The sequence below is a fragment of the Lytechinus pictus genome, unplaced genomic scaffold (genome assembly GCF_037042905.1).
Source record: "Lytechinus pictus isolate F3 Inbred unplaced genomic scaffold, Lp3.0 scaffold_19, whole genome shotgun sequence".
Classification (NCBI taxonomy): domain Eukaryota; kingdom Metazoa; phylum Echinodermata; class Echinoidea; order Temnopleuroida; family Toxopneustidae; genus Lytechinus; species Lytechinus pictus.
The window spans coordinates 9,119,657-9,138,836 of NW_026974140.1; positions in this window are offsets into that span (position 1 = coordinate 9,119,657).

Genomic DNA, 19,180 nt, shown 5'->3' on the forward strand with positions numbered 1-19,180 from the left:
GACGGGATTATCTAGTCCCATACTGGTCATGCTGGTTTCGGGTGGTATATTCCACGATGACCACTGTCCAGTTTTATAGTGCTTAATGTTGATACTTAATCTGTGAAATGAATAGTTTACCGATATCTAAAAATGCTCTAATATACCTGACACATGAATGATTTCATTTTTGAGAATTATCATTTCTTTCGACCTGCATGAATCACAAAAAGTCAATCATTAGTCCCCTTTCTCTGCTACTGAGACTGACGAGGTGGTAGAGGGAGGGGGGGGGGGGGTAATCATCTCACCGTGCTCACTGCCGCCCCAGCCAAGTGTGTTTGATACATTTTAATTGCAAGGGCTTCTCCTCCTCCTTTATCTCCCTGTTCTCTCTTTCTTTGTTTTTGCTTTCGTGCCATTATATATCTCAAAGATCAGCTCTCCCTATTTAAATTTCCACTGTCTTGTATTTTTCCTTCCCTCCTGTTATGGTCAAGCTCTCAAATAAAGCTTGCCCTATTAATATTTGACCCTCTGTCATTCGATCTACCGGCCTGCAATCTCCTTTTGGCCCCTTAATTCTTTTTTTCTCTCGGCCTCGACCCCTCCCCATGCAATCTATTTCATCCAACCCTTTTACTCCCCCAACTCACCATGATTATAATTTATAATCACAAGAGCCTGGTAATAGGCATATTGAAGGTCTATAAATATTGATACTACTTTCATTTTAACAAATAATTTGAGTCCCCCCCCCCCCCCGGCGGTCATGCAGGTTGGCTTCATATGTTCCATAATGGTAAAGGCGGTCGTGGAATTTACAAAACATATAGTTGTTTTATATTTTCTGTTTAACATATACCGAGATGCTGATGACATTGGACAAACTTAACACGATATTTCCCAAACCTATATTTTTAACTATACAGTCAATGTTACACATTCTTGACATCAGTTTGACTTTTTGTAATTAAGGAAAGAAATAATAATCACCGAAAATGAAATAATTTATGTGTCAGGTATATTCCAAGTATTTTTAGACATCGGTAAAGTATGAATTTCATAGACTGAGTATCGAAATAAAACACTAAAACTGCACAGTGGTCATCGCGAGGGGAAAAGGTACGTGAAATATACCACCTGACTCCAGTATCGGACTGGATAATCTGAACGGACAGCCCGGGCGATCAGCCCCGTCTGCACACGCTAAAATTTTGCATTCTGCGGCTCGTGTGCTAAGAATGAACTTGATTTGTCTGTTCATTACGTAACTCATCGTGAAAAATGTTATCCAACATTGATTGCTACACTCGTAATATTTAATGTTATGTATGATATACACAAATTTATGTGATGATAACCCTTCTTCGGGAGAACAATGGTATAGTTGTTCGAATCTAACTATTTTCTTTTAGAAATATAACAAAAAATAACCCGATTTTGAAGGCCTGAAATTTTCTTATGAATGATGGAGAAAATAAGCTACCAACGTTATCAGGTCTGGAAAATTCTAGTTAATGTAATAAGATATTTTTTAAAACAACAAAAAATTATGGGGATATTGAAAATAAGGATTTTTGAAATGCTATATAAAATTTACGCTATATTTTCATAAATTTTGGCATATTGTATCACTCATCAAAATGACTGGTAAATCGCCTTCTTACACACACTTGCTTATAATTTCGATATAGGTTGATACACCGATAGTCAATATAAATGATAAACATTCATAGTCTTACTAAATTTAAACGATTTCATTAGTTTTTAGGATTTTAATATCGCAGACATTTTGGAGAGTGAGCAAGAAGATGCTCGTAAGCGTCGCTAACAAGATTGTTAGGCGACCTACCGCGAGAGGGCTTTTATAATGGCGGGCTCCACTGAGTTGATACATAGCCTATAGGCGGTGAACGTACGTGAATAATATGCTGTAACGCGCTTTGAGCCATTCTGGGAAAAGCGCTCTATAAAAATTGGCTATTATTATCATTATTATTATTAAGGCCACTTCGTCCGAAAAAGGGTCCTCGCTTTCAAAGAGGGGGTGGGGGGGGGGCACTCTTCGGTAAAAATGGCATATTTTCATTAAATTGTTATTATAATTGTCAAGGGGGGTGCCCCCCCCCCTGGATCCGCCAGTGAATATTATTATCTTAGAAAATTGAGAGCAGTTTTACCTAGCTGTGCAAACAGATTCATTATTTCATTCATCATGAACAATAATTGGTGATAATTGGGAATTTATGGAATAATTTTAGATGTTATATGGGTTATATTCATTACCTATAGCTTCTCGGATGCTGTGACGTTACAAAATAAACCACTATTTAAAAAAAAACTATTTCTAAGTCTGTTATTCTGTACGGTACCTGTGAGTTATTGCATATTCGTGAGTGTACATGTATGTTTAAGATTTTTCATTTTATTTTTTTTTCATTTTCATTTTTATCTTCACTAGTGCTAGTTGTTATACTACTCTTGAGTGTGACTTCATTTGCCGTATATTATTTTCAAAATTTTTCATATTCACATAGCCGGTCAGCTTTATCTTTACTATAAATGCTAGTTATATAATACTCTTGATTTGAATGAGACTTGATTTGCCGTATATGGGGGGGGGGGGCACTGCCATGGCGAGGTGGACACTGACCTATAGAAAAAAACAAACAAAGTAATTCAACGACCAAGAAAAGGGGGAAAGGGAAAAATGGAAAGAAAGGTGGGTTAGATGTGGTGTTATTTTGTTTATTTTAATAACAATCTACCTCAAAATTAGATTTTCCTTTTAAAAAAGCTAGGTCAAAATTTCTTCTCGCTCGCTTTATTCGCTCGTGCATTATTTTCATGTCATGCTTCACGCGATGATAGTCGACGAATAAAGAAGCCAATATATAGGGTTAAACGCGTTTAAACTACTTTACTTCCTTTATTTCTTTGATATACACATTAAATATATACATTGAATACATAGTGCATAAAGCTATAGCTCCATGCATAGTGGCATGAAATATTAATTGATACTGAAATAAAGAGCACTAAAAAGTCAAATTTCCTTTAAAGCGCATTGATCGCATCTGTCTGGATGTTGAATTGCAATGGGGCTCACTTGCGACCAGGAGGGCATCATTTAATCCCGCGATAGTGGATTGACTGAATGCTTTCCTGATCAAGGAATCTTTGGAAATGCAGAATCGTTTGATAATCAAACCATCGACTGTTTTTTTGTAAAACACCCGAGACTCCATGGGTTCAGGTTTCGTTTTTGTCATCCCATCTAAGTAGAAGTTTTTGGTTCTTTTAGGTGAGGGAAATTCTCTTGATCGCCTCCAGCCAGCAAACCGGTACATCAGATTTTCTGCTCTCTTCTCGATCCGCAAAATCCCCTTGATCATGAATCTCTTAGCGCGGCATTCTTCAGGACTCGTGCTCGTTTGAGCGATCTCGTTCATCTCCAGGACCGCCTCGCTCTTCATCATCACACGACGCAGGAGTTCGTCACCATCGCTCACCGGCTTGCAATTCTTCAGTCGCTTGTCTCTCATCTCGCCGAGGTGTTTCCCCGCGGCACACAGCTCCTGTTCTAAGATCTTGAGCCTTCTGAAGATGTAGGCGCAGAAGATAGCCGTGTTGCGGAAGTAGATTAGGATTTCCTGATACTGCGATATCAACGACGCCGGTGATTGTGCGACATCACATTGTGACGTCACAGTTCGGATGAGACTTGGGTCATCTTGCGAAATCATCGTAAGAAATGTCGAGAAGTTAATGCATCTTGAGATAACGCAGGAATTAGGAAGGTGGCAAACGTCAAGAACGTTCCAACTGTCATCGTTTAAAGAGTCTGGCAACCCGGTGACCCTTATCTTACAAAATGCATCCTCCACCAACACTTTCCTTTTACTTTCACCGATTTGCTTCTGGGAAAAGATGCTTGGTTTGATTAGGTAACAGAACAGATCGGAACACTTACGAATCAATTCACGGTGATGACGAGATGAAAACAACTCAGCAATCCGGTGTCGCCTTCTCGCAAATTGTGACCCTAGAAAATACTCCTCATCACCATTCTTTTCAATTTGCGTTGGCAGGAGAGAGACTTCGTCTTCTTGGCTTACGTCTTCGGTCACATCTGACTTACACTTGGACATGTTCATCTTGTAGTCTAGAAAGAGCCTTCGAACCAAACTGATTTTGGCTTGCAGGATATCTATCGAGTTGAGAAGCATTAATTGACCCCAGCTGATGTCATCCAGGGGTTCTCCAGTCCTCTGCAGATCACCAAGGTTAATAGTATGTGCGCCATCCTGGTCAGTCGGTCCGTACCTTGTTCGGGAAACCATTTGGACATTCTGTTGGATGGTGGTCAGCTTTCCAACCACGCGCATGACCCGGCAACGGGCGCGGGCGAAGATCACGCCATCTACATCGTCATCGTAGTCGTCGTCACTGTCGCTGCTATCGGACAGGGTTGGAAAGTTTATGCATGCAGTGGGTCCCTTCTTCGACCACCAGGACTTTAGTTTATGGAGCCTTTCCTGGTGTTTGGACGAGATGGCGGCTTCTTCTGAACCATCGTCAAATTCTGGAGAGAATTCTGATGGAAGTGGGATGAAGTCTTGTTCTCTGACGAAAAAAAAAAGAAAAAAAAAAGATTTTTGTTAGAAGCTCAAGAGAGGGGGTGGCTGCGATTCAAAGGATAAATTTAAATGGCTAATTGTTTTTGCCCAGCAGCGTATGGAGAATGCAAGAACAGCAATCGATTGTCCAAGAAGTAGTTTAACCTATACAAATTATTTTAAGGGGCGGACGAAATAGGAAATGTAACAATCGCTCTGAATCTAGGACAAAACTGCTGCCCCAGTTCACTCAATTTCGACACAAACTTCTTGACATTTTGGCAGACAATTACAATGCATTCCTTTGGTAAAATAGTAAAGAGAGGACAAAAGAAAAGTTTTACCATAGATCGAAAATGTTAATAGGGAGAATACTTTTAAAAGTTATTATGTGCTAAGAGACCATTCGGTAGATAATAATAACGTCCCTATGCGCTTCCAAAGGACTTGGCTTTAGCCTCTGTAGCCTTTTACAGCGCGATGGCATTTCAAGGAATAAATTCCTGCCAAGTACCCATTCATCTATAACCTGGGTTGAGTGCAGCGCAACGTGGATGAATTCCTTGCTGAAGGAAACAACGCCATGGCTGAGATTCGAACCAACGACCCTCTGTTTCAAAGTCAGAAGACTAATCCACTGGGCCACAACGCTAATATATGCTAATTTCTAACGAGGGGGGGGGGGTGGGGGGCTTAATTAGGCCTTTATACTTTATGCAGACTCTGACATAGTAACGCATTTGGCTCAATGCCAGAACTCATTAATAGACAGTTCTTTTCCAATCTATTACAAGGGTCTAGCATCAAAAGAAAAACTACAATTATAACCAATGACTGTGACTATTATGATCCACATAACATATCAATATTCTTTCATAAACTTGTGGAGCAGGACTTCTAAAAATCAGTTGCTGCTCAACAACATCTATGCATATATTTCAAGTGTTTCTATAACCGTATATCTGCCTAGCACCGGATCCGCCGCTACACCGGCAGTACTCTCGTCAGCCAGATTACCATTAATAATATTTGTTTAAAAGGTGTGCATAAAATTAAATATGTTAGTAAACGGTTGTATTGATGACTATATTGAAGATAAATCATGACAAGGGTCATCAAACTGTTGTTACAATTTTTTGATAGTTTCAATTAACCATGATTATGCGCTCTTGAACCAACTGGGGCCCGTTCCATAAAACTTATTGAAATAACAAATCTATAATAACAGTTACAAGCTGCTGAAATCTTTCAATCTGATTGGCTGATAGTATATTTGTTATAGAAATTTTGCGTTTGTTATCATAACGAGTCTTTATGAAATGGGATCCCGATGTACTTTTGTCGACTTGGATCATTTTTGTGTCAATTGAAAAAACGAGTTCGCCAATATTCTTCCTTGACACCTCCCTGGTTACAACACGTTACGAGGCGATGAATCTTGGGCTTGAGACGCGAAGCAGATTATTGGCCTACTTTCGATTTTTAAATATTAATCTGAGGCACTGGCGGATCTAGGGGGGGGGGGCGGCCCGTGTCCCACTTGAGTCAAATTTTGTCCTTAGGCTTTCCTCGGGAAAATGTGCCCCCTTAGAAAATCCACCCCTCATCTGAGTGGTGAAATAATCTAAATCGTTTACATTACAATAATGGTCACCGGGAATATTAACCAAAGGACTTTCAATTCAGTTCAATTATTTCCACTTCAAGATAAAAACAGTTCATATACAAACAAGGTAATACACATATCTTTGGTTGCTTGGAGGATAATGAAAAGCACATGAATAATTCAACTTGTTGGAAACGATCCTCACATAACAAAAAAATAGATTAACTAAAAATAAAAAAATAAAATCTGATGAAAAGAAACATAATATAAACAACGTAAGAAAGGGAATATATCAAGAAGTAATGAAAGGAAGAAGACGGACTGGTGCCAAGAAAATGACACAATCGGCACTCCAATGAAGAGTCGAGAATCTAAACTCAAAATGTATTGGCATCCTCCTAATCATCATCAACATGTAAAATTTTGTTTGGAATTAAATGAATAACAACCAAATTAAGCAGTAAGAATAAAATATGAATAAACGGCAAAATAGGGGGCGGATGAATCACAACGGCTTTGTAAATTTTTAGTGAGGGGCCCGGGGACTGATCGACTATGCCCGTGACTATTATGTACTAAATCACAATAAGATGGTCGTTTCGACATTTTTCACACGTCAATTGGAAAAAAAAAGTGAGTGCTGAAGCCACCCCCGGGCTGGTTCCGCGGTCCCTGATGAGTTTAATCTTTGAGACCTAGTAATATATTGATCTGACAGATGCTTTTTCCTTTTTAGCTTATTTCCCTCTGGAAATTTAAATGATCAAGAACAGCTGCTGGTAAGCCCTATACATTTTGGATCTAAATTTCGAATCGATATTTCAATAATTAGATCTAAATGTATGTTTTTTAAATATAAAAACAAATATCAATAATGTTTTTATACAAATACCATCACTCACGTCTGTTTGTTGCTATCTTGCGAGATGTCTGCCATTTGCCAAAGTTATTTTGTCATGATGTTTTAAGCCACTAACATTGCGTTTTGCTAGGCTGTCTCGGTAACAATATATAGCGGACGTTCCAACTTCGCATTTATGACGTATTATGCGTATTATATTGCATTGTGACGTGGGCGCGTAACTGAGTTGCTCTCAATCAGAAATGACGTAACACTGTGAGTGAGTGGGTGATGTCAAACTTGGTTTTGATGTTTCGATGTGGGGCATTAATATTGGGTTGATGTTTGTGCAAGCATGCAACAACGTTAATCTCAAAGCTAATCCTGGGATGAATCTCTCACCAAGGACAGGTTTCATAAAACCTTTCAATAATTGAAAGTGGGGGGGGGGGGCTGACCATGCAAAAAATCCCAATCGTATGGTCATTTTTACATTTTTGTACATGGTTTTGGAAAAAAAGTGGGGGGGGGGGGGCTGACGCCCCCCGCTTCCGCGACCCCTGATGGTAATATGAATCAGGAGCCAATGACACTCAAGCCTTCCACGGTACTTACCACAATGCCATAATAAAAAAAGTACCATAATCAAAAGTCTTTATGAAACCGACGGGCCCAACTCATTGAGGTACAGATAAATAAGTAATTTGGCGCGATTTTATCTTGCTTTAAAATAAATTCTTTAACAATTTAATCCTAAGCTTTTACTGAAAAAACTCTTTTTGATGAAAAAAGTTTATTACTACAACAGTACAAACCTTTGTATCAAAAAGTTTTGTGTTTTCTATAAGGACCCACGTTGTGGAATAATTTGATAATTACTTTTTAGTTATGATTTTTTTTTTAAAGAAGACCTTTAAAAAGAAGACAGTTCACTGTTTCCCTCCCCTCGTCATGTTCTATTTCCCTCCTCATTTTCTCTACCGTTCACCTCCTTTATTCCCCTTCCTTCCCTCTCAATCTCTCTCTGTCCTTCCTCCCTCACCTCTCGACATTTCTCCTTCCTCACTGACGATTCATCCCCTCCCTCACCTCTCGACATTTCTCCTTCCCTCTCTCGCTCTCTCCTCCCCCCACACATCAACCCTTCCCTCCCCTCTGAACATTTCTCCTTCCCTCTCGATCCCCCTCTCTCCCCTTCCCCATGGCTTCTGCCCTTTAATCCTTGACCCCTTTTTTTCTCACTCCCTCCTTCTCTTTCACATTTGTATTCCTCTTTACATATTTACATCCGACTCTAAACGCTCCATATATAACTCCCTTAACAAGTTTGTTTATCAGCTAGAAGAAAAGATGTCTACATTTATTTCCTTACTTGATAGTACAAACATTACAGAAATTATATAATTTTCCATTTCATGAAAAGAAAGACAAAAGTTTTAGAAAGATTTAAAATCCATTGAATGTTGTACATTAACATAAAAGGAATGATTTCAAACTCATCTAAATATTGAAAATAAGAATTCATTTAAGAAATGGGAAATGAAAATAAAGCTTTACATCAGGATGAATGTATTTCATTAACAATCAAGGTCAAGTGATCATTGACATATCCTCACTTGCCACATATATTTACACAATTCTGACATGTAAAGAAGTGAGTTTTTATTTGACTTTATAGTACATGATTTGAGAAAGTGGGTAGTATCAGCCTGCCTTTTATACCAAAATTACGGCCACATTTGAATCATTCAGAACAAAACATGGCAACAACGATAACAAATTAATTAACCCAAAATCAACAATTTGTGTAAAATTGGAAAATATATTCTGGGCTTCTAAAGAAACTGATCAAACTTTGCAAGGGCAGTGCACAAATTCCACACAGTCAAAATGAACAATATTTTTAGACAGGCTAGCTTCAATAATCTTTACTAATACCTTGGTCACATTTGTTCTACGGCGGCCGTACGGCGAGTCGAAAACAGCCGTTTTAACATTTTTTTGTACCAGCTACATATAGGTGCTTTAAATAGAAATGAATAAAACGGCTGTTTTCGACTCGCCGTACGGCCGCCGTAGAACAAATGTGACCAAGGTATAAGTAGTACATGTCAGTTAAGAGATTGGTTCAAGCGAAGAGAGGCTTAGCCCCTCACATCAATTGGTTTCAGAATCCAAAGTTACAAAATAAAGACCAATGAAAATGAGATGGGATTAAACAAACTTCCCAGTTTGTTACAATGTCCTTCATGGGCATGTATTAGTGATTGGCTCAATCACAAAGAAGCTTCAGGAAATTAACATCAAAATTCTAAATGACTGGAATAATCACACAGCCACACACACACACACACCCTAACCCCCTGGGGATGTCCCGACATAAGTAATGGATAATCTGAACACAGCAGCCCATATTTTGAACTGAGGTTTAAATGAAACTCTGGTTTAAAATTTTGGTGTAACTATGGATAGCCAGCTGTGACATAAATCATTAACGGTAGAGGCTCAATGTATCAGCTTCTTTGACTCTCAAATCATTCTCTACTGTCTGGGAAGGATGAATAAGACAATTGTCTTCACCATTAAAGGACAAGTCCATCCCAACAAAAAATTGATTTGAATAAAAAGAGAAAAATCCAACAAGCATTACACTGAAAAGTTCATCAAAATCGGATGTAAAATAAGAAAGTTATGGCATTTTCAAGTTTCGCTCAATTTCACAAAACAGTTATATGCACATCCTGGTTGGTATGCAAATGAGGAGACTGATGACGTCACCCACTCACTATTTCTTTTGTATTTTATTATATGAAATATGAAATATTCTAATTTTCTCCTCATTGTCAAATAAAACGGTGATCAATTCCTCCCTGAACATGTGGAATTAGCATTATTTAATACTATATGATTCAGTCAAGTCGGTCCCTATGGTCAAATCTCTAAAAAATGAAATATTGTATAATTTAAACAATAAAGAACAAAAGAAATAGTGAGTGATGGACATCATCGACTGACTCATTTGCATGTCACAGAGTTGTGCATATCACTGTTTTGTGAAAAATAAGCGAAACTTTAAAATGCCATAACTTTCTTATTTTACATCCAATTTTGATGAAATTTTCAGTGTTATGCTAGTTTCATTTTTCTCTATTTATTCAAATCAATATTGTACTGGGGTGGACTTGACCTTTAAAGAATGTGGAATGAGCACAGCAAACATAAATAAACATACCATGTGAACAAATTTTGACATGTTTTCCTTCCCATAAGTCTGGGACAGAGTTAGACCACAGTCTAAGTTAATTAAACCCCAGTTCAGAATACAGGTAATTGTGTGTCTGTGTGTACCTCACTCAGCCACACACAGATAACCACTGTGTTCATATTTTGGAATTTATACAGTGCCCTCGTAAAGTTTGATCAGTTTCTTTTGGAACCCAATTTATTGCGGCAAGGGAGGGTACTCATACACAGTATATATCTGGCAATGCGTAACAACCGAGTTGTTGGAGATGATGTGACAAAATCACCAAATGACTGAACTTCAAGACGACTGCAGATAACAAGCAAACTCCAGATGGTATATCTACTCAGTAAAAACTACATGAATTCATATTGTATTGATAAAACACATCAACATGAGTGGAGGCCTATCAGGGGCATAACAAATAGAGATATGCTAAAGATTTAAAATTGATTGCAACTTTTTGTACATGGATTTCCAAAGATTTACAGTTACGTCTAATAATACAATTGATTGTATTTTTTATGATACAGGGCTCTGGTATTGTGAATTGACAAAATGTAATCAAAATATACTTCATTGTATCTTTTATCGACTGTATCAGTTATAATGCAGGGACCAGGGCCACATTGCATAAAAGTTACTATTATGGTAACTTTGCCATCCAATGGTAACTACCATGGTAACGATGATCAACGGCCAATCAAAATCAATGATTCCATGCAAGTGACCATTGCAAGGCAAATTTACCATAATGGTAATTTTTATGCAACGGGCCCCTGGTATTGTAGATTGATAAAATGTCATAAAACTTTATACAACCATAATTACCAGACTAAACCATGACATCAGAGCTACCAACCTGAAGAAGAACATTTCAGTATTTTCAAAGCTAAAAATCAGCCGTATTTTGGTGAAGAAACAATTATTTTCAAAGAAATACCGTAGGACCACACATAAAACTAAAACTTTAGAAATCAATATTTTGCATGAAACATCTAACCTTTATATATTAAGAGAAGGAACAGCGGTAAGGTACGTTAGGTAAAGTCAAACTCTCTATGCTACATACCACGCACAAATGTACACATTTAGACTACATACTGTTTTCTTTTCTTACTGATATATACAAGTATAAATCAAGTGCATGACATTATTTAAATCTGAAAAATTAGAAATTAATAAAAATTTGAATTCTAAATTGATCATTCTAAAATCTCGGTTGACAGTTCTAAGTTTACAATACAAACATGAAAGATATTGAAGGAAATATCAACACGCACTACATTCTTCAATGATTTGCTGATTATTAATACTTACATCACTGATGTAAAAAGAAATTACAATTTTTTTCACCTACTGTTTCATTGTACTGTTGACCTTAATCAAATCATCTTGTGACCCCGCAAAAAATTACTCATTAATACTTTCTTATTAGTAGTACTCTTTGTGACTTTGGTTTCAATTTGAATAAAGGACTTTGTGAATACATAAAAGTGAAAACTACTTTAATTTTCACATTTACAAAATTTAGTAATATTATCATTTATAATTATATTAATGAAAGCTGATACCCCTATGAACTTCTTCTTCTTCTTATGTTGGTTTGAGTGGCAATTAGTCATATTTGACTATTGTCGCCATTGACTTTATCTATTAAATCTCACTTCTCATATTATTACCAATATGATGTATACATATATGAAATATTTTTCTTGTGCATCCTTCTATTATAAAAATGATGAATATAGTATACCGGTCTACAAAAGTTTGTCTTAACTCTTGTCAAAATGGCATATAAACAAGTCTTCACCAAAAACAAACCGCTATCTTCAGCCGAGTTCCAACTAGTTGCGCTTGCCCTGCCCTTTCTAAGATGCAATCATACCGGTCAGCACGGTACATTGTGCCGATTTTTCGGACATAAAAATGCCTAGGTCACCCATGCATAGACGAGGGGGCGCTAGTGTACCTGTGCTTACAGATGGGTTAAACATTAAAATAATTTGTTTCTTTTTTTTTTAACAACAACAACAACAAGGCGAAAACACTTGTGGGCTTTGTTAGTTATATGTGCAGAACATATCATTTTGCATATATTATATCATACATTATTATGTATATATATATATATATAGGATATATATATATTCTTTTCACATATTAGACTTGTACAAGCATATCCTTTCATATTTCTTATAAACAATACAATATAATAATAGCACATATCACTTCTTACTAAAACGTTTCGTTCTTGAAACGAAACGTAAAAATGCTTTCTGTATCCCTGGGTCATCTTTTTTTAAATACTCCATTATTTGTCCTGGCTGTGATTCATTCAATTCTACAAGGAGCATTGATCTTTCAATTATATATTTTGGACAATGTAAAAGATAATGTCTGACAGTTTCTACCTCAGGACATCTATCACAAAACCCTGTTGGATGGATCCCTAATCTTAGTAGATCTTGGTTAAGACCAGCGACTCCAAAACGGAGACGATGGAGTACAGTTTCCTGTCTCCCTAGATTACATTTATACGTGGATAGCACTGATGGTTGCAGTTTTTTCAGTGCTGAGTTAGTTTTATTCCATCTTTCTTGCCAAATTATCTTACAACTTTTTGAAATAAGTTGCTTAATTTCTGATAATGTTATTTGATTATGAATTTCTATTTTATTTGATAAAGCTTTTTTTGCGCAGGAGTCTGCTATTTCATTTCCTTTTATTTCACAGTGACCAGGGATCCACTCCAGGTATATCTCTGTACCTTTATATTTGAGTCTTGTACTAATAGTTAGAATTTCTGTGATAATAGGATCGTCTTTCCGATTCTGTAAAGATAAAAGTGCACTTAATGCATCACTGAAAATAACAACACCTGTATATATATCTAAATCTTCTATCCATTCCAGTGCAAGAACAATCGCAATTAATTCCGCCCTATAGGAGGAGGTGAAATTCGATAGTCTTTTGCCTTGGTAGAAGGAAAAATAAGGTACATAAAAAGCAGCTGAGCTAATCCCCTTTTCAGGGGCTTTGGATCCATCAGTGTATATATGGAGTTGGTGTGACCATTTTGTATGTATCAATTCCAAACTCAATTGTTGTAATTGTATTGGATGATCCGATTTCTTGATTTGTGAACTCAATTCAGTAGATACAACTGGTGGACAAAATAACCAAGGGGGAAAGGATGGAGAAATAATATTTTCGATACTAATTTCTTTTCCTATCTTGGATTGGAGCCTATAACCAAACGGTTTACTAACATTCTTACCTTTAAGATAATCGAACTGCCAGCATGGTTTGATACGTGTTATTAATGGGTGATTATTATGTCTTTCTATATTTTGTCTATACTTGCTTGATAACATTTGCCTTCTTAAATCTAAAGGGGGTTCTCCCATTTCCACCTGCAGTGAAACTAGCGATGTTAATGGCAGCCCACCAGCACATATTCTGAGTGCTTGATATTGCACCGAGTCTAACAATTTTTTTGTAGATACTGGAGCACTATCATAAGCTTGACAACCATAATCAAAAATTGATCTAATAATTGCCCTGTAAACCATAAGTAAGGACTTAGATGAACTTCCCCATTTAGTTCCTGTTAAACTTCGCAATATATTTAATTTCCTTTTACTTCTTGAAACTACGTTCTCTATATGGGGATGCCAAGACAATTTACTATCAAATATCATTCCTAGGAAACGGTGATTATTTTTATAAGTGAGTATATTCCCTTCAAACTTGACTGTTGGAGGAGTAACGTTTGTGAGCTTAGTGAAAAATACCGGAACAGTCTTCTCAATAGAAAAATTGAAGCCCCAGTCTTTAAACCAGGTACATAATACATCTAGATAAGTTTGTATCCTTAATCTAATATTCTCTACATTTTTTCCAGAAAACCATACTGCACAATCATCAGCATATGTGGATATTGTCACTTCAGGATCAATTGGAATATCTCTCATCATGACATTATATAAAAGGGGACTCAGAACACTCCCCTGGGGGAGTCCGTTATGGACTTGGAATGTTCTGGATTCAGTATTTGTAACTCTTACCTGAAAGGTACGTTCTGTTAGATAATTTTCTAAAAACTGTAACATATTTCCTCCTATACCACATTGAGTGAGTTTGTACAGTAATCCATCAATCCAAAGACTGTCATAAGCCTTTTCGACATCCAAAAATACTGCAAGAGTGTGCTCACTGCAATTGATAGATTTTTGAATGTCATTTTCTAATAAAACAACATTGTCAGTAGTACTACGACCTTTTCTAAAACCGCTGATGAAATTAGGCAATAAGTTATTTTTATCTATGTACCATTGCAATCTATCTTTTATCATACGCTCTATAACTTTGGCAAAACAAGATGTAAGTGATATTGGTCTGTAGGAGATAACATTTTTTGAGTCCTTACCAGATTTCAAGATTGGCACTAAAATTGAGTGTTTTAGAGGACTCGGGATATCCCCGGATTCCCATATTCTATTAATAATGTTCAACATAATTTCTTTTGTGCTTTTTGGCATATTTTCGTATACAATGTATGGAATATTATCTTTTCCTGGAGCAGCAAATTTAGTAGATATAACTGCTTTCTCAAATTCATTCATCGAGAAAGGTTCATTAATAACATGTTCATTTTGGTAGAAAGAATTTTGTACTTCCTTGGTTAATGTTTTATTGGAATTTTTTTTTTTCTGTCCTAAGGATTGGAAATAAGTTCCAAAAATCTCTACTCTCTCTGTTAAGGACGTAATGCAGTAGCGTACCGTGACTCGGAGGAGACAAAGCATTGGGGGGGGCAAAGCATTGTTCACAGACAATGCACTGCCCCCCCAATGCTTTGTCTCCTGCGGTTCACGGTACGCTACTGACGTAATGGCTTTACCTTTCTCCATCAAAATAGGCATATTTTGTGATTTTTTGACAGGTACACCATTTAAACGTTTTATACATGACCATATCTTTGTCTCTGGTATGAATCTGTCTAGTCTTCTGCAAAAAGCTTGCCAATATTCTCTTTCCGCTTTCCGGAGAACTCGTTGGGCTTCTGCCTTCTTTTTTTTGTATTCGTTAATTCTATCAAGTGTGATTTTTCTTGATAGATGGTTTCGTATTCTATTTCTTTCTTTAATCTTTTCAGTACATTCCTTGTTCCACCATGGGACAGGATTTTTTCCCGTCTTTCTTTTTTTCGGGATTGCTTCATGAATACATTCCTTCAAGCGTTCCATAAATGAATAAAAAATTTTCTTAATACCATCTTCAGATTTAATTATTTCATTTTTTATGATATTTTCACATTTGTATGCAAATATGGGCCAGTTAACATTCTTGAAAGAGATATGTTCATGAGACATGTTATCTTTGGCCTGATTACTTAGATTTTCATGATTTTTTCCTTTCTTTCCAAGTGTTATTTGAATAATAATTGGAAAATGATCGCTCCCAAAGGAATCTTCCATAACCTTCCATATCGCCTTACCGGCCAGTGATGGGGAGGACATACATAGATCTAAGCACGAAAGCTTTCCAGTACAAGGATCAAGTCTAGTTCCTGTTTTATCATTCAATACTATTAAGTTATTCTCATATATAAATTGCTCAATGGCTTGTCCGTTTCTGTCGGTTTTGTCACTGCCCCAGAGGGTACTATGAGCGTTGAAATCACCTAAGATTATTAGGTTATCTGTTTTATTAACATTCTTCAACAATGTGTTTAGAATTGATTCGTTTAATCTTTTGCATGGATTATAAAAGTTGATGATAGATATTTTTTTATTGGTGACATATATGTTAACTTGTTGTAATTCTAGACTTGAATCATTGATTGGATCTTCGTACTTAATCCTATCATGAATATATATTGCACAACCCCCTCTTCGTTGACCTTCCCTATTTCTTGGGAGGCATGTATAATTTGGAATACAAAGTGAACTATTATCATAAAACCACGTTTCTTGAACACAAATTAAATCATATTCTTTATTTGTTTTTAGATGATTAAGTAGCTCTTGTCCGTGCCCTAATAAGCCCTGAGAATTCCATTGAAGAATGGAAAGTAGGGCAAAGAAAGCGTTAGTTCCTGCGTTGTTGAGTTATGATCTCCTTTTTTTGTTGCCGCAATCTTCTTGCAGCAGTTAAAATTAAAGCATTTATTTCTTCTTCTTCTCTTCCTTCAGTTAATGACATAATTAATTGACATATAAAAACAACAATTTGCTCATCACTAGCTAGACTTATAAAATTAGGTGTGGTGTTCTTTGCCGATGTATCGGCTGACCTGGTAGCCTGGTCTTTAACTGCAGACAGTGGTGTATCCCTTTGTTGGGTGTTGTCAGGAAGGTTAGTCTCCATAGGTAGTTCGCTTGGAACCGTTGCTACCTGTGGATTTGTAACTTTACTCTGGTTATCTGTTATATAAGTTTTTACTCTTAACTTAGGTACTGATTGGGAAAATTCTTTAGCATCTCCAGTGACTGTCTGTGTGACTTTTTTTTCACTTTTTGTTTTCCAGACCTGGGATGCTTCAGCATATGTTAGCTTTCTTGTTATCTTTATTTCTTGTACTTCTTTTGCTTTTTTTGCCTGCTGGCATCCTTTAAATGCAGCGGAGTGTTCACCTCCACAATTGGCACATATTGGTGTCAATTTCTTCGGGCATTGATCAAAATTATGATGATCTCCACATCTAACACATCTAATCTGAGATCTGCATATATCAGCAGTGTGACCATACCTTTGACACTTAAAACATCTGGATACAGGTGGGATATATGGTTTTACTGTAAACATCTGGTAGCCTAGATTGACATTCTGAGGGAGGTCTGCCCGACTAAAAGTAAGAATCACACTCCTCAAGGGAATAAAAGTAGGCTGATTGTTATCAACACCTTCTCTTTCTTTGTCATTTTTGTTTCTCTGGTCTTTCTTTACTATTCTTTTTACTGCTGTCACTTTCTGGTCTCTCAATTCTTCAAGAATATCCTCTTCTGATGTTTCCGTTGGGACACCATATATCACTCCTTTAGTTCCCGACCTACTTTCCGTGACCTTTACTGGTATATTACCTATGTTTTGAATCTGTGAGATGGATTTCATCTGCTTTAGGTTGATACATTTTACCAGCAACCCAGTGCTAATTGGTTTGATAAACTCTACTGGTTGTGAACTCACATCTCTGATCGCTTTTTTTACTTTTAAGGGATCAATATTCCTTAAGTTCAATTTCTTCTGTCTATCTATAGGTGCTATAAATAGCTTGAAATCAGACAATCTTTTGGTCGAGGAAAAACCTGGAGTACGATATGATGTATTCGAGTCAGAGTCTGACGATGCGTTTTGATTAATATTTTCAATTGTAATATCGTCACTCTTTTCTCTTTTTCTTTTTTCTGGTTGGTACGAAGTGCTTTTTTTTCGACGTGGTCTTTGTATCATCCAAATATCTTCATCCGTACTCGTTATTGTATGGTCCGGCTCGGATGCCGCCGGCCCAGACGCCATGATTGGCCTTTGGTAAAAGGGCGGGAAATTTGAATGTTGGTACGGTATGTATATAGGTGCGACCTACGACATAAAGTAAGTGTGAAGTGCTTAAAAAGCCCACAAATGTTCGCTTACCCTGTCACTTGACCATATAGGAAGGATGTTCCAAATGCACAATATTTAGTCTAACAACGCGGTATTGGTAATTTATAGAATTTTCCTGATATTTTCAGAAAAAGTGAGTTGCACGTCCTACTATTGCCACGTACTCAAGTCCATTTTTTTATTGAAGGTATAATAAACAAGTCAAAATGAAAAAGAAAATCAGTCTCCTAATCTGAATTTATGGTATCCTTTTTCCCTTGGGAACATCATACCATAAGATATGCATAAACCCATGTCTTCTATCACAATGAAAAAAATAATAATTGATGTTTGATCTGCAATAAAAAAAAAAAAACAATCTGCAGGTGATTGTTGCTATATCTGGTAAGCCTCTGAACAGCTTGCAGGTTTAAAACAAGGTAAAAATGCTTTCTTAAAGTGCCAAACATGACAAATGGTTCTTAAAAATCTTAAGAGTCCTAAGTCCTATACTTAACTAAACAAGTGGAATGCCTCTGGCCGTCTCACCTGCATCACGCGATTCAATATAGCAGCAGTGCTGATTTTGAAAACTACTATAACTCGCACAAGATGTTCAGTGATACTTGGTTACTCTTATTTCCACGTTTTATGAACTAGACCAATACACTTATAGAGATATGATGGCAATTCAACAAATACCCCCAACGTGGCCAAAGTTCTTTGACCTTACATGACCTTTGACCTTGATCATGTGACCTGAAACTCGCACAGGATGTTCAGTGATACTTGATTACTATTATGTCCAAGTTTTATGAACTAGACCAACACACTTTCAAATTTATGGCTGTAATTCAAACATACCCCAATTTGGCCAAAGTTCATTGACCCTAAATGACCTTTGACCTTGATCATGTGACCTGAAACTTGCACAGGATGTTCAGTAATACTTGATTACTATTATGTCCAAGTTTCATGAATCAGATCCATAAACTTTCAAAGTTATGATGGTAATTCAACAGATACCCCCAATTCGGCCAAAGTTCATTGACCCTAAATGACCTTTGACCTTGGTCATGTGACGTGAAACTCATGCAGGATGTTCAGTGATACTTGATTAACCTTATGTATAAGTTTCATGAACTAGGTCCATATATTTTCTAAGTTATGATGACATTTCAAAAACTTAACCTTAGGTTAAGATTTTGATGTTGATTCCCCCAACATGGTCTAAGTTCATTGACCCTAAATGACCTTTGACCTTGGTCATGTGACATGAAACTCAGGCAGGATGTTCA